This window comes from Urtica dioica, chromosome 5 (genome assembly GCF_054948205.1).
Source record: "Urtica dioica subsp. dioica isolate 48M chromosome 5, U.dioica_male_clone48M_v1_H2, whole genome shotgun sequence".
Classification (NCBI taxonomy): domain Eukaryota; kingdom Viridiplantae; phylum Streptophyta; class Magnoliopsida; order Rosales; family Urticaceae; genus Urtica; species Urtica dioica.
The window spans coordinates 8,859,817-8,876,358 of NC_142760.1; positions in this window are offsets into that span (position 1 = coordinate 8,859,817).

Here is a 16,542-nt window from a genome sequence, read left to right on the forward strand (position 1 = left end):
TCTTCGAGAGACGTCCTTAGCGCAGAAAAGGCGGTAAGAACCACCAAAAAACGAGCTGTTTTCATGGACTTATCACTCCAGATCTAGGCTTTAAACCGCGCCATCGACTGGTACTGAGAAGCCTCCACCCCCGACATCGTAGAAAGCAAGCTTTGCAGAAGACTCCGCGAAGACGACGACTTCCGGTGGGGCTTGGCGCAACGACGTAGATCTTAAGAGGAAGAAGGAAAATAGATAAATACTCTGATAAGTATGAAGTGACAGGAAACATTTCTCCCCTCCCGGTCGGAGCCGACCGACGCCGACATCCTTCACCCAGGAGGGGAGCGGCGATTTTTCCTTTGAAAACCTAGGGTTTCAGGGGAGAGATTCGCATAGAGAGAGAAAGTTCTGTTGGGCTTTAGGATTTGTAATTAACTACTTAATCCAATTGATTCGATCATAATTAAGAACTGACTTTTCACTCATATATGTCTTGTCAAACTTTGTGCTAATTAGAGCATCTTTAATGGTTTATGGCTTAAAAAATTTAGGGATTTGCTTGTAAATATTAAAAATGCTTAGCTAATTGCTTAACCATTGTTTTACATATTGGCTATTGATTTGGCTAAGCAAATTAGCTCTATAGAGCTAGTTGCTTAACTATTTAGCTCTAGAAAAATCTATGTGGCAAATGGAGCTAATACATTTAACTAAACCATTAAAGATGCTCTTATACAACCATTTCCTTATGTTTGTGTTTGTAATCTTATGCATATAAAATAATAATAATCGAAATACTGTTATCGTTATGTTTATGTTTGTAATCTTATGCATATAAAATAATAATAATCGAAATATCGTTATCGTTATGTTTCTGTTTGTAATCTTATGCATATAAAATAATAATATTCGAAATACCGTTATCGTTATCGTTTTGTGACTCAGATTTTACTGGTAACGGAGGTAATTCAGAGGAATGCCGTGAAATTCAGAAAAATAAAAGAAAAACTGTACTGTTGAGAATATCATTACTGTTACCGGCTCGTCCCGACCCGGCGAGACGACAACGATCGCGATAGCGGCCAACCTTGGACCTCCCCTCGGCGCACGGCCGGCCCTGGGCCGTCACTCGGCCATTGGCCTGCCCAGGGCCGTCACTCGGCCATTGGCCGGCCCAGGGCCGTCACTCGGCCAATGGCCGGCCCTAGGGCGTCACTCGGCCATTGGCCGGCCCAGGGCCGTCAATCGGCCAATGGCCGGCCCTGGGGCGTCACTCGGCCATTGGCCGGTCCAGGGCCGTCACTCGGCCAATGGCCAGCCCTAGGGCCGTCACTCGGCCATTGGCCGGCCCAGGGGCATCACTCGGCCAATGGCCGGCCCTGGGCCGTCACTCGGCCATTGGCCGGCCCAGGGCCGTCACTCGGCCAATGGCCGGCCAGGGGCGTCACTCGGCCGGCCCAGGGCCGTCACTCGGCCAATGGCCGGCCCTAGGGCGTCACTCGGCCATTGGTCGGCCTAGGGCCGTCACTCGGCCGGCCCTGGGCAGTCACTCGGCCAAGGGGTTGCCCAAAACACCCCTTGGTTGCGTATAAATAAAGAGGTCCGCCCTCTCTCAAAGGTAATCCGAATTTGTGTACTGAAACGCTGCTGAACTCATAACTCACTCGTTTCTCTCAAATCTCGGCTCTCTAAACACCTAACCTCTTTTACCCACCTCAATCCTACTAATGTTGAGCGTCGGAGAGGTAAACAGTGGCACCCCCTTTGTTTCCCCTTTGTAGTTCACTCTCTTTTTCCCACTTTTCAGGTGTTGAGACGAGGCAAACATCATCCACAGCTAAGGGATTACTTGGGATACCAAGTCTGACACGCTTGAGCCCGAACGTGATCACTTGGTCCGGCGTTTGGGGCTCCTAAATCGTTGTCAAAAAACGAGCGACAACATTTTGGCGCTAGAAGAAGGAGGCATCTCCCGACCTTGGCAACACTTTCCCTTCCAAACTCTTTTCTTGCATTCCGTAAGACTCTCGATAGATGAGTCACCGGCCGGCCACCTCCGTGGGCACCGAAGCGACTAGCTCGAGGTACACTACTACAAAACTAGGATTCTACAACGCTTAAAAACGGTTGTAGAATGATTTTACAACGCTTCTCAAGCGTTGTAGAAGATTCTACAACGCTTAAAAATCCGTTGTAGAATCCAACAACTTTCTACAACGCTTAATTATCCGTTGTAGAAACTAAGCTTCTACAACAGATATTTAAGCATTGTAGAAGCTTCTACAACGGTTTGAATCCATTGTGTAATTTTTAAATATTTTCAAACACCTCGCCGCGGCGAAGTATATATCTCGCCACGGCGAGATATTCTACAACGGATCTTCAACCCGTTGTAGAATCATTTCGTCGCGGCGGACATTATACTTAGCCGCGGCGAGTTGTTTGCCGCGGCGAAGTACGTTCCGCGCCGCGGCGACATCATTTTACAACGGATTGTCAAACTGTTGTAGAATCACGTCGCCGCGGCGGGAATCATACTGAGCCGCGGCGAGATTCACGCCGCGGCGACATAGGTTTTGCGCCGTGGCGAGGGGATTCTACAACGGTTTGACAATTCGTTGTAGAAGCTTTCTGATTATTTTTTTAAAAACCCGCCGCGGCGACGTTGTATCTTAGCCGCGGCGTGTTGTATATCGCCGCGGCGAAACCAAAACATCGCTGCGGAGAGGTTTTGATGTATGAATAATGTGCTCTCAGGATCTTTTTTGCCGCGGCGACTCTTAATTTTCGCTGCGGCAAACGTTATTCGCCGCGGCGAAATGTCTAAGTCACCGCGGCGAAGGCTTCATTTTGAAGCCGAAATCATTTTTTACACGTACTAAAACCCGGTGTAAAAAATATGGCACCTGAAAATAACCTTCAATCCAAAAAATAATATCTACATCTTCAAAACATTCAAAAGAAATATTTACATCCAAAATTGAATACAAAAACTAACTAATCATCACAATGAATAAATGTTTGTACATAAGTTACCCATTCTTCCCTAACTCTCTCTAAATCCTCTTTTTTATAGTTTTTCTTACTTTCTAATTTTCCTACACCTCCTACGACTATATCGCGCATATACGAAATAACAAAATACCCGCATTCCGTGTTTCCGGTTTGTCTCGGAGCGTTCCAAGCCTTGATGTACGTTGACTGTCCGTTATTATTAGCGTTTTGGTGCTCGAGCTTGAAATCCACAAAAACTCTATAACACGAAAATCATAAGAGAAAAAACCTCTACAATGATTTATAATAAAAATAGTTTAAAAAATCAAAATATTACCTTTTTATCAATCGAGTTAAATCGATTGGAATTTTATTTCTTAACGGGTCGAAGAACATAGCACTATCTCTCCAAGGGTCGAGGACAACGAGCATCCAATGCGCACCTTTATTGTACGGCATCAAAGCTAGTTCACCAAATTTGCATTTTCGTACTATGTTTCCAACGTCCTTGACTCGTTTTGACAAATAAGCGTCCTCGTTATTGTTTTCGATGTACGAACTTAATCCCGGATTTATAAAACAATAGTCTCGACTCTTCTTCGTCTTTTCTAGCCTCGAGCGTAGATAGCTATGACAAACAAGTATTTGATTGATCAAAACACTAAATATTGAATATTTATATTTAAAACGCATATAAAGAAAACACTTACTCCATATAGACCGTTATGCTTCCCGCGCCAATTTTCAAGTATTGCAAAAAGTCGGAAACATCTTCAAATGACACCGGAATCGGGATAGCCGCGAGACTTGGACTAACATTGACCATAATCACATCCCCTTCCGGTAACATTACTTTGTTGGCATGTTGAGCGAGCAATCGAAACTTTGGATTAATCATCTTGTACGGAATCTTCTTAGCATCATCGATGCTAGGTTCACTCTCAAAACCGAGCTTTGAGAGTTGTTTGACAACCGGACCGCGACTCTCTATTCCCGTGTCCATTTCGATCAATCTCTTCGGCCACGAGACAAATCCTCCTATGGCATCTTCAATGGTTTGAGCTTCTTCGGTGGGAATTGGCAATTTTGCTTTTTTAATCAAAACCCCCAAAACGGTCACACGTACATTCCCTTCCTCCAAAGGTAAAGAGTGAACTACGCTCCCATTTAAGTATGCTCGCCCATTTGCAACATGAATCATGCCTCCTTTCACAACATCATCTATGAAAAGAAGACACTTGACGCTTTCATCCGAAGTCGGTGTCACCGGGGTGGTTGGATTCAATGAGCAACTAGCACGAACACTATTGGGTTTTTCCACAACAATAGGATCGATCTTCGGACGATCATCGACATCGTCGTGTTCTAAGCGAATCAAGAATATTATCAATAATTTAATACCAAAACATTTATCTTTATTAATAAATAGATAAAAAAAAAATTAAACATACCTAAAGAGACCGCTTCATTGACGTGTTCTTCAACATTTGCCATCTCTTTATCATCAACAACCTTCGCGTTGAGATTCTCTTCCACACGCTCGACACTAGGCGACTCGACATTAATGCTACCATTTCCACCGAAGGCCTTCATCACCAAAGACTTTAACTCGCTCATGTCCCGACGCATCTTCATTACTTCTTCGTTGGGCGTTGGAGGAACAAAGTACTTAAAACGTGACATGTGTTTGGATTGACCGCAAACTCGCGACGTTCCCAAAGCTTCTTGCAAAACGCTCTTTCCCGATTCCGGCAACCATGTCCCTTGCGATGCTTGTTGTGATAACGTTTTCTACACATAAAATTATTTAAAAATAAAATTACAAGGTTAATTGTTATAACAAAGGTAAAGAACTTACGATTTTTTCTCCCATCAATTTGTCTTTCTCATCCTTGTAGTTATCTACGTCTTTCATTCGCGAGTCAATCCAAAGTTCCTCTTTCGTAGGCCATTCCCCCGTTTCGTCAATCTAGTAAGAAGTAATTATATAATAAATTAAAAAATAATTGCAACATTTGGAATAACTAAAAGAAAAAAATGAATCTAACCTTTTCTTGATCAAGCTTTCGATATCCATTTCGGCCCATTCGAGATTTGTACACACTTTTTCCGATATTTGATTTCCCATGTTCCGATGTTTGTTTGAACATTTTGGTTCGTCTATACTCAACGAATGCTATCCAATCTTCTTCGGTGATACTTGTATAGAATTTCAAAATACAAGCTGGTCTCTTTAAGGCGATTGATTCGTTGATTATGTCTTTGAGTAGATCGTTGTATATCTCATGACGAAATAACCTTGCCGCTTCTCCGACTCTCATAAGGCAATCGTGTTTTTGTTCGATAGGAATCGTAAATCCTTCTTGCATTTCGTTCCAAATCCGTTCTTTAATTTGGGCGTTGTCTTTACATCTCCAATCACGCATCGAAAGTGGAACGTGTTCTCTTGCTAACACGCCAAAGTAACTCGACAACTCATCACCCTCTTTACCGATTGGTTGCCCTTTATCATCAAATTGTACCGGGATTTTTTTTACCAAGTGTTTTAGCCTTATTAACCCGACCCATAAGAGTGTTTCTTCATTTTCCTTGTTCATCAGAGTTAAGCGCTAGTTGTCTTCTAATTTTTCTTTTACCACTACCGCTAGAAGTAGTAGTAGTGGACGACATGGAATCTAATATACAAAATTTAAAACATAATCTCAATTTCTAACTCAAATCCAATCCGATTCCAACTTAAATACAACTTCAAATCAATATCAAACTCAAATACAACGAATTCAAATCCAATATACTAAAATCCAATACAAATTCTTCCTAACTTCAAATAAATACCAAATTCTAACTAAATAATAACATAAATCAAATTAAATTCAAAACAAGTTGGGAAATAACATACCCGGTGAAGGCGAGGACGTGGCGAGCGAGAGGCGAGGTGGAGGCGGGGCAGGGGCGAGGTGTAGGCGGGGCTGGGCGAGGTGGAGGCCGGGCTGGGTGATGTGGAGGCGGGGCGGGGGGCAAGGTGGAGGCGGGGCTGGGTGAGGTGGAGGCGGGGCTGGGCGAGGTGGAGGCGGGGCTGGGCGATGTGGAGGCGGGGCTGGGCGAGGTGGAGGCGGGGCAGGGGCGAGGTCGAGGCGGGGCTGGGCGAGGTGGAGGCCGGGCTGGGTGATGTGGAGGCGGGGCATGGGCGAGGTGGAGGCTGGGCGGGGTCAAGGCGGAGGCAATGAGTGAGGGTGACCACCGCAGAGAGAGGGGCGGGGAAAAGAGAGTATGAGGGCCGGAGAGAGAGGGGCGGCAAGAAGAGAGGGTGGTGGCCGGAGAGAGAGCGACGACGAGAAGAGAGAGGGGCGGAGAGAGAGCGACGGCGAGAAAGAGGAGTAGAGAGAGAAGAAGAATAAGAGATGAGTAGTGTAGTCTTAGAAATGAAACAATAAAAAAACGCTAAGTCTGAAAAAATAGGCGGGACGTTTGAAAAAAATGAAATTTTTTGGTTTTAAAACGCTTCTACAACGCTTATTATAAGCGTTGTAGAAACCTCGCCGCGGCGACGTGTAATTCCCGCCGCGGTGAGTTGTTTCTACAACGCTTATAATAACCGTTGTAGAAGTCTCGCCGCGGCGACGTGTATACCACGCCGCGGCGAGACAAACCCAGAAAAGTGACGCCGCGGCGAGAAATATTCCTAGCCGCGGCGAGTACAGAATTCCTAAACCTAAATGTCCTCGCTGCGGCGACGTGGAATTTCCGCCGCGGCGAGTTGTTTCTACAACGCTTATAATAACCGTTGTAGAAAGTCCTCGCCGCGGCTAAGTCATATTCGCGCCGCGGCTAGAAACACGAGGCTGATGTTATATATTTTCATTTCTCTTTTTTTTCACTTAGAACTCTCATAACCTCTCTCTCTCGAAAAAGATTTCCAGCACCTTTTCAACTCATTCTACTCCGTCCTCATTTTCAAGTCTCATCTACACATCCAAATCTAGTAAGTTCTTCTTTAATTTGCTCCAAATGTTGTTCTCTTGTTAGTTTACTAATTAGAATGAGTTTTTTTTTTTTTTTTTTATATATAATTAGGGTTTTCTATGAAGATGAGAAAGTGGATGTGGGAGAATAGATTAAACGAGATATATCGTAAAGGTGTAGATGAGTTTTGAGATTTTGCTAGAGAGAACATGGTAGATGTGAAATGTATGCATTGTCCTTGTATTCAATGTGGAAATCATAGACATTTTTCGATTGATGTTGTTCGGACCCATTTGTTTGTATATGGAATAATTACCTCGTATCAAAGATGGTACTACCATGGTGAGGATGATTTTGTTGAGCGACCGGAATTGTTTGAGTCCATGATGAATGATGCGGAGACACCATTATATGAAGGGTGTACAAGCTTTTCGAAGTTGTCGTTTCTAGTTACATTATTTCATTTAAAGGCGTCGGGCGGTTGGACAAACACTAGTTTTACTCTATTGTTGGAAACACTAAAAGAAGCATTTCCGGAAGATAATAAAGTTCCTTCAAGTATGTATGAAGCGAAGAAGACTTTGGGCACATTAGGCATGAAGTACGAGAAATTTCATGCGTGCCCAAATGATTGTGTTTTATATAGACATGAGTATGAAGATCTGAATGAATGTCCGACGTGCAAAGAGTCAAGGTGGAAGAAGGGTAAAATTCCATGTAATGGGGTTAAAGGAGTTCCAGTCAAGGTACGTACATTTTAATTATTTGATTAAGAAATACATGTAGCTCATATTCATTATTAATTATTGAATTTCGTTAAATATATATTTCAGTCATTATGGTACATTCCTCCAATGCCGCGCTTCCGTCGAATGTTTAATAGTGTCAAACACGCGAAGAACATGGTTTGGCACTCCGAAAAGCGTATCGACGATGGTATGTTGAGACATCCTGCTGATGCTTCACAATGGAAATCCTTCGATTTAGAGTATAAGGATTTCAGTGTTAATACTCGAAATTTGCGTCATGGTCTAGCGTCTGATGGTATGAACCCATTCAGCATGATGAGCAGTAAATATAGTGTTTGGCCGGTTATACTCGTGAACTACAACCTCCCTCCAAAGCTATGTATGAAGAGAAAGTTCTTGATGTTAACGCTTCTGATTTCAGTACCGAATCAACCAGGAAATGATATCGATGTTTATTTAGTACCGTTGGTCGATGATTTGAAGATGTTATGGGAGAAATGGATAGAAGTCAAAGACGCTTACCGCGGAGATTCGTTCAACTTAAGGGCAATGTTAATGTGGACTATGAGATGGAAATACAGAAGAACGACCGCCTCTTAGAATTTTGTCTGGGGAAGATGTCTATGAGATGGTTAAAAACGTCAATGAAGTGCTTGGGAAAAGAAAGCGGAGAGCTAGTACTAAAGAATCCTTCAAAGAGAATCCTTGGAAGAAGAAATCGATTTTCTACGACCTTCCTTATTGGAAGTCACACTACGTTCGGCATTGTCTGGACGTTATGCACATCGAGAAAAATTTGTGTGAATCGTTTATCGGTACGCTTCTTGATGATCCAAATAAATCGAAAGACGGATTAAAATCTCGAATGGATCTCAAAGAGATGAATATAAGAAGCATTTTGCATCCCCAAGAGGGGGGTGAAAAAAAAAAAATTGCCACCGGCAAAGTACACTCTAGATCGAAAGGAGAAGAAGAAGTTGTGTACCTGGTTAGCTTCTATTAAAGTCCCCGATGGTCATTCATCAAACTATAAGAGGTTCGTGTCTTTGAAAGATTTGAGACTTATTGGAATGAAGACTCAGGACTGTCATGTACTGCTACAACAAATGTTGCCTCTTGCTTTGCGAGGAATCGTGCCATAAGATGTGAGATTCGCAATATCAAAGATATGTGTATTCTTTAACTCAATTTGCTCGAAGCTCATCGATCCTACTCGCCTAGATTTAATGCTGTCAGAATTGGTGAAAACTCTTTGCTTGCTTGAAAAGTTCTTTCCACCTTCGTTTTTCGACATCATGGTTCATTTAACTGTCCACTTGGTACGTGAAGTGAAATTATGCGGGCCCGTATTTTTACGGTGGATGTATCCAATCGAACGTTACATGAAAGTGTTGAAAAGCTACGTGAAGAACTACAATAGGCCCGAAGGAAGCATAGTTGAAAATTACATAGCAGAAGAGTCGGTTGAGTTTTGTTCTGAGTATTTAGCTAAAGCAGATGAAATTGGGGTACCCAAAAACACCAATTTTGATTCAAAAGCTCTATCTACAGGTATGTTTTTGACACTTTATTTGTTACTTTAAATTATGAGCGTTCTTGTTTAAGTATGTTTTTATTTATAGGTACCTATTCGAGTGTCAACCGAAAAGAATGGGAGGACATTCATCTACATTGAGTAAACTACATTGAGTAAACTATCTGGCGGGCCTTCCTCAATGGTTACAAGGTACACTGCTTGGTCTGATAATGGTTTTACATTTTACACAAGAGAGAGAGACAACAAGCATCCCATTCAAAATAGTGGTGTTACATTGTTTGCCGAAGCATTACATGTTTCGTCGACCAAAGATAAGAATCCAAAACATGCTTTTATGAACTATTATGGCTACATTGAAGACATTTGGGAACTTGATTATTGTGGGTTTCGAGTCGCTTTATTCAAGTGCAAATGGGAAGATAATAATCATGTTAAAGTTGATAATGACGGAGTTACAGTTGTCGACTTTAGACGGATTGGCTACGAGAATGATTCATTTATTTTGGCTTCGCAAGCAAGTCAAGTGTTTTATGTTTCGGATCCAGCCAATCCAGAGTTATCGTTAGTAGTTCATATGAAAGCGAGAAGTGGTAACGATGAAGAAGACGAACACATGTCTAGCATTCCACCGTTCACATCTGGATTACCTCCTATTGATAAAGAGATGGATGATTTTGATGATGACGATGTTTCTCATCTACTTCGTAAGGATATCGATCCTATTTTTGTTTGATTTAGAACAGTTAACAATGTATTTTAATTTTGGATTTTATGTTATTCTCTTATGGACAACATTTCTATAGTGTTTAAATTTAAAATATCATTTCTAGACTCTTGCCGCTATGTAATGTCGCCGCGGCGAGAAATTTATTTCGCCGCGGCGACGTTATGTTTTCAAATATGCATGCTCTCTGTAAGTTTCTCGCCGCGGCGGTGTTTTTGTTGCGCCGCGGCGACATAATGTCGCCGCAGCGAGAAACTGATATCGTCGCGACGAGTATATGTCTTCAAATTTGCATGCTCTCTGTAAGTTTCTCGCCGCGGCGATGTTGGCTTTACGCCGCGGCGAAGACTTTCTACAACGCTTTAGAAGCGTTGTAGAAAGTCTCGCCGCGGCGACAATGTAATGTCGACGCGGCGAGATAAACTTGCCACGGCGAGAAACTGATATCGCCGCGGCGAGTATATGTCTTCAAATATGCATGCTCTCTGTAAGTTTCTCGCCGAGGCGATGTTGACTTTACGCCGCGGCGAAGACTTTCTACAACGCTTTGAAAAGCGTTGTAGAATATCTCACCGCGGCGAGGTAGAAAACACGCCGCAGCGTTGATTCTACGTTGCGGCGAGTTTAGTAAATCGCCACGGCGAGATTAGAATATAATAAGCTCAGCCTGCATATTTCACTTTCTTTCCCCTGTTAAACCTGGTTTTCAACAGAAAAATTATCATTCAAATAAAAAACCATCACACATTCAGATTTCACAATCTTTAAATATTAATCAAGTCTTAAACACACATTAACTAAAACACGAGTCTTAAACATAAACATAAACAAACCAAGTGAGTCTTAAACATAAACATAAACAAACCAAGCGAGTCTTAAACATAAACATAAACAAACCAAGGAGTCTTAATTTAAATTTAAAAAGAGTCTGAAATTGTTATTGATGAGTTGGTGTTGTTGGTTTAGTCGTCATTCGGTGGTGGTGGTGGTGGTGAGTGCGCCGGATATTGAGGAGGTGCCATATGCGGTGGCCACTGTGGTGGTGGGTATGGATAGTCGGAGTATTGAGGATATGGAGGAAATAACACCTGGTTCTCTTGGTTGATGTCCCACCGAGAGTAGAGATCGTTCAGTTGGTTGATGTGAGAGGCGCCATACTCCGCTTGTTGGTGCATGTACTGTTGCATGTGTTGGAACCCGCCGACTAGATAGTTGGAGCATTGAGCTATGTAGTCGATGGTGGCGGGGTCGACTACCGGAGGTACTGGTAAGAACAATCGAGGCTCGTTGACTGGTGGTCCCTCTTCCCCTTCTTCCTCCGCTTCCTCCTCTTCCTCCGCTTCCTCCGCTTGTGGTTCCTCCCTAATCTTGTAGCGATCGATGATGTTATTCGTAATAGGCCCCATAGGACCCTTGATCGTATCCCTTTTCGAGCTTCCTACCCCCGCATTTGTACAAATGCCGGTAATGATTGACGGATATGGCAAACCGTGTCGTTCATTAGTGTAGTCTAGACTCTTCATCCAATTGTAGATGAATCGACCGACGTTGATAGAATAACCTTTTATGATGCAGAACAACACCTGGATACGACCCTCGTCAAGAGTGGTGTAGTGCTTGATCGGAAAGAGGCGAGCGCAAACAAAGTAAATCCAAGCTTTAGCAATCCTGGTGAGTTGGTCACGCTTGAGTACCCTTTTCCCTTTTTCAAGGACCCAATCCTCTCCTGGAATGCACAGCAACATCGCCATCTCCTCGTGGCTGCAAGTTCTCGACCATTCTCGATAGCCTTCATTCTCAAAAGGCACATCTGGGGTCCCAAGCAAATCGTTGATCGCTTCGACGCTCACATCGACCGGTTTACCTCGGACCGTCACAACATCTCCATTGTGATCTGGTAAGTTTGCGTAGAATTCGTACACGAAGCTTAAGTTCGCCTCGAACTCGGGAACGGCACAATACTTCACCCAGTCATGACCTTGAATACTGTTGCGGATTGACACTCCTATATCGGTGTTAGAGCTCACATTGAATCCCCGCTCAGGGATCACACTGCGCGACGAGATTTTGTCGTAACGATCCTCTGCGGCCTTGCTAGTGAAGATACTTGTGTTATAATCTGCTTCAGGTGACGGTTGACGAGCTCGCTTACTTTTACTTTTACTAGGACCTTTGGAAGTGCTCGGAGCCGTGGCACCCGACGGATTTTTTGTTCGAACCATTTTTCACCTTCACAAAGCATAATCATAAAAAATTCAATCTCGACATCTACAATCAACATAACCATTTTAAATACTAACAATGTCACAACAATCACAAATTCTATATCAATTCCAACTTCATTTAAACATAACAATATCAAATTCATAAACAATTCCATTCTAACACAAATTCTAACTCAAATTCATTCTAACACAAATTCTAACTCAAATTCATTCTAACACAAATTCTAAATCAAATTCATTCTAACACAAATTCTAACTCAAATTCATTCTAACACAAATTCTAACTCAAATTCATTCATAATAAAACAAAAACCCTAATTTTGTTAAATCAATAACCATCTTAAATCAATAACACTAATTTTGTTAAATCAATAACCACAACATGCAACTCGGGGAAATAACATGAAATCCATATATTCAAAAACACGAAATCCATATCAACAACACGAAATTAAATCAATAACCACCTTAAAAACTTAGAAAATCATACCTTACTATGTTAAAGAGAGAGTGACAGGCGGCAAGAGAGAGAGAGAGAGGCGCGAGAGAGTTGGGCGGCGAGGACGTGGCGAGCGAGAATGGCGGCGAGGACAAGGCGACGGCGAGATATCGCGGCGGCGAGGACGTGGCGAGGGAATTTGGAAGAGAAAATTAAGACAGACTCGGCCGAAATGGTTGTCTCGCGTTTGTATTTTGAGGAGAATGAGAAAAAAAAAACTGAAAATGGGTTTATATAGTGAAAACCTAAAAACCTCGCCGCGGCGAGAATATGTCTTCGCCGCGGCGAGAGGATCCTACAACGGATCTTATAACCGTTGTAGGATCACCTCGCCGCAGCGGGATTCCTTCATCGCCGAGGCGAGGCAGTTTCATAAAAAACCGCTTATCCACGATATCCTTGTCGCCGCGGCGAGAGATGACTATCGCCGCGGCGACTAGATTCTACAACGCTTAAAAAAAGCGTTGTAGAAGGATTCGCCGCGGTGAGGTTTAAATCGTGCCGCGGCGAGATCCATCCTTCTACAACGCTTTTTTGAAGCGTTGTAGAAAGGTTTCGCCGCGGCGAAAATCACATAGTACCGCGGCGACGATTCTACAACGGATTGTGTAAACGTTGTGGAAAATCTGAAATGTAAGTTCTTCTACAACGCTTTACATAAGCGTTGTAGAATCACTTAGATTCTACAACGCCTTTCCAAAAGCGTTGTAGAAACACCTGGATTCTACAACGCTTAGTCATAAGCGTTGTAGAAACACTAAGTTTCTACAACGCTTATGCTAAGCGTTGTAGAATCCCTAGTTTCTACAACGCTTATGTTAAGCGTTGTAGAAAGTGGGTTGTATAATCCAACATTTGTAGTAGTGGTACGGCCTCAGGAACCTAGCACATCGTCTAGGAGGGCAACCTCATGACAACGAGAGCCAGCCCTAGACCCGGCAAATGACCCCGAGGCCACGCTCCGAGAGGACACGGCTCGAGGGCTTTCTGAGCTCCTAGACCGCCCCGGCGTCGACGACGCGCTTATCACCGACCTCCTTGGCTACGGCGTCATGGACCATGTCAACCACGACCAGAGAGACCCCAACAACTTGGCAAGATCTAAAGTCGACGAGGCCAATCTCGACCGCGCTATTCACGAAAATGAACGTTCACGCACGCCTTCGAGGAGACTCCCCCAGGACACCACTTCGAGACATCAATCGTCGAGTGAACAAGTACGTGCGCCCTCGAGGGGACACCCTCGAGAGACCACATCAAGACAAAGACCGAGCAATATTCGAGGACGCTCAATCTCAAGGTCCCAAAAGGGATGCTCCAAGCTCACCATTTGCGTCCAAAACCCTTGTAGAGACGACGACGTCGATGATCGCGGCATCCGTTGAGGGCGTCGCTTGAATGACATACCCTTGCCAGGGGTGATAGGAATGGCAAGAGGAGACTTGAGAGACCGCCTCAATTCCCGAAGGGAATCTCATGGGAGCGACTTGAGAGAAAAACTCAACGCCCGACGCGAGATTGCAAGAGAGGTCGTCTCGAGGCACCGACCACCCAACGTTGCTAACCGAGCATCGGACAAGAAGCGCGTCGCCACACTCGTGGCACCGGCCGTCGGTCCCGACTAACGAAGGAAAAGGCGTAGAAATGGTCAGGTCCCTAATGACCGTCCTTCTTCGACCTCGAAGCAATCCTTCGTCCCTCTCAACACGACGCTCGGCAAGATCCTGAGCTCACACAGAGAGTAGCTGGGATCCCCACCTCCGATGAAGACAGACCCCGCAACGCGGGACAAAAGCAAATAGTGTGAATATCACCAAGACCACGGACACGTGACGACTAAATGCTCCCAACTTAGGAAGCAAATTGATTCCCAGATTCGAGGTGGGAATCTCAAGGAGTTCGTGGCATGCGCTAGCAAGGTGACAATCCCGATTGAGTGCCCGACCTGTCAAAGGGGAGAATCCTCGAGCACAAAGACAATGAGACAATGAGCACTGTCTATCAACTAAAGAGCATGCTCCCACCGCTTGCGGCCACAACTGGCATGGCTGTCGCCATTAAATTCATACCTGAACTTACCCGACTCAATGTTCGTTTCATTTCAAACATGTAATTCTCTTTTTCCTAAGAAGGCCAAGTGCCATGGCAAGCTGTAACAACCTCCTTATTACAATAAAAAGTTGCGCTACATTTTGTGACATATTATTGTATATCCCTTACACTAGAGTTTCCTGGTTTTCGTCTCTCTAACACAAGAAACTCGGGGCACTAATGGGGAGCGATACTCAATGAAACCCTCTGAAACAAAAAAAATAAAAGTATAACAAAGTCTAAAAGGGCCGATGGTTAGGCCGGAGGTCCCAAAGAGAAAGAATCTGCACGCGACTCCTCGAGTTGAGTTCACTCCTCGAGGTGAGCTCCAAGTCCACGAGTCGACTGCTAAGTCCTCGTGTTGACTCTTCACATAACTCCTCGAGTTGAGCTCCAAGTCCACGAGTCAACTGCTAACTCCTCGTGTTGACTCTTCACATGACTCCTCGAGTTGAGTTCACTCCTCGAATTGAAATTCGAGTCCATGAGTCGACTGCTAAGCCCTCGTGCTGACTCTTCACATGACTCCTCGAGTTGAGTTCACTCCTCGATTTGAGCTTTGAGTCCACAAGTCGACTACGAAGACCTCGTGCTGACTCTTTACATGAATCCTCGAGTTGAGTTCACTCCTCGAGTTGAACTTCGAGTCCACCAGTCGACTGCTAAGTCCTCGTGTTGACTATTCACATGAATCCTCGAGTTGAGTTCACTCCTCGAGTTGAGCTTCGAGTCCACGAGTCGACTGCTAAGCCCTCGTGCTGACTCTTCACTTGACTCCTCGAGTTGACTTCACTCCTCGAGTTGAGCTTCGAGTCCACCTGTCGACTGCTAAGCTATCGTGCTGACTCTTCACATGACTCCTCGAGTTGAGTTCACTCCTTGAGTTGAGCTTCGAGTCCACAAGTAGACTGCTAAGCCCTCGTGCTGACTCTTCACATGACTCCTCCAGTTGAGTTCACTCCTCGAGTTGAGCTCCAAGTCCACGACTCGACTGCTAAGTCCTCGTGTTGAGTCTTTACATGACTTCTCGAGTTGAGTTCACTCCTCGAGCTGAGCTTCGAGTCCACGAGACGACTGCTAAGCCCTCGTGCTGACTCTTCACATGACTCCTCGAGTTGAGCTCCAAGTCCACGAGTTGACTGCTAAGCCCTCGTGCTGACTCTTCACATGACTACTCGAGTTGAATTCACACCTCGAGTTGAGCTCCAAGTCCACGAGTCAACTGCTAAGCACTCGTGCTGACTCTTCACATGACTCCTCGAGTTGAGTTCACTCCTCGAGTTGAGCTCCAACTCCACGAGTCAACTGCTAAGCCCTCGTGCTAACTCTTCACATGACTCCTCGATTTGAGTTCACTCCTCGAGTTGAGCTCCAAGTCCACGAGTCGACTGCTATGTCCTCGTCTTGACTCTTCACATGACTCCTCCAGTTGAGTTCACTCATCGAGTTGAGCTCCAAGTCCACGAGTCGACTGCTAAGTTCTTGTACTGACTCTTCACATGACTCCTCGAGTGGAGTTCACACCTCGAGTTGAGCTTCGAGTCCACGAGTCGACTGCTAAGCCCTCGTGCTGACTCTTCACATGTTTCCTCGAGTTGAGTTCACTCCTCGATTTGAACTTTGAGTCCACGAGTCGACCGCGAAGCCCTCGTGCTGACTCTTCACATGACTCCTCGAGTTGAGTTCACTCCTCGAGTTGAGCTCCAAGTCCACGAGTCGACTGCTAAGTCCTCGTGTTGAGTCTTTACATGACTCCTCGAGTTGAGTTCAGTCCTCGA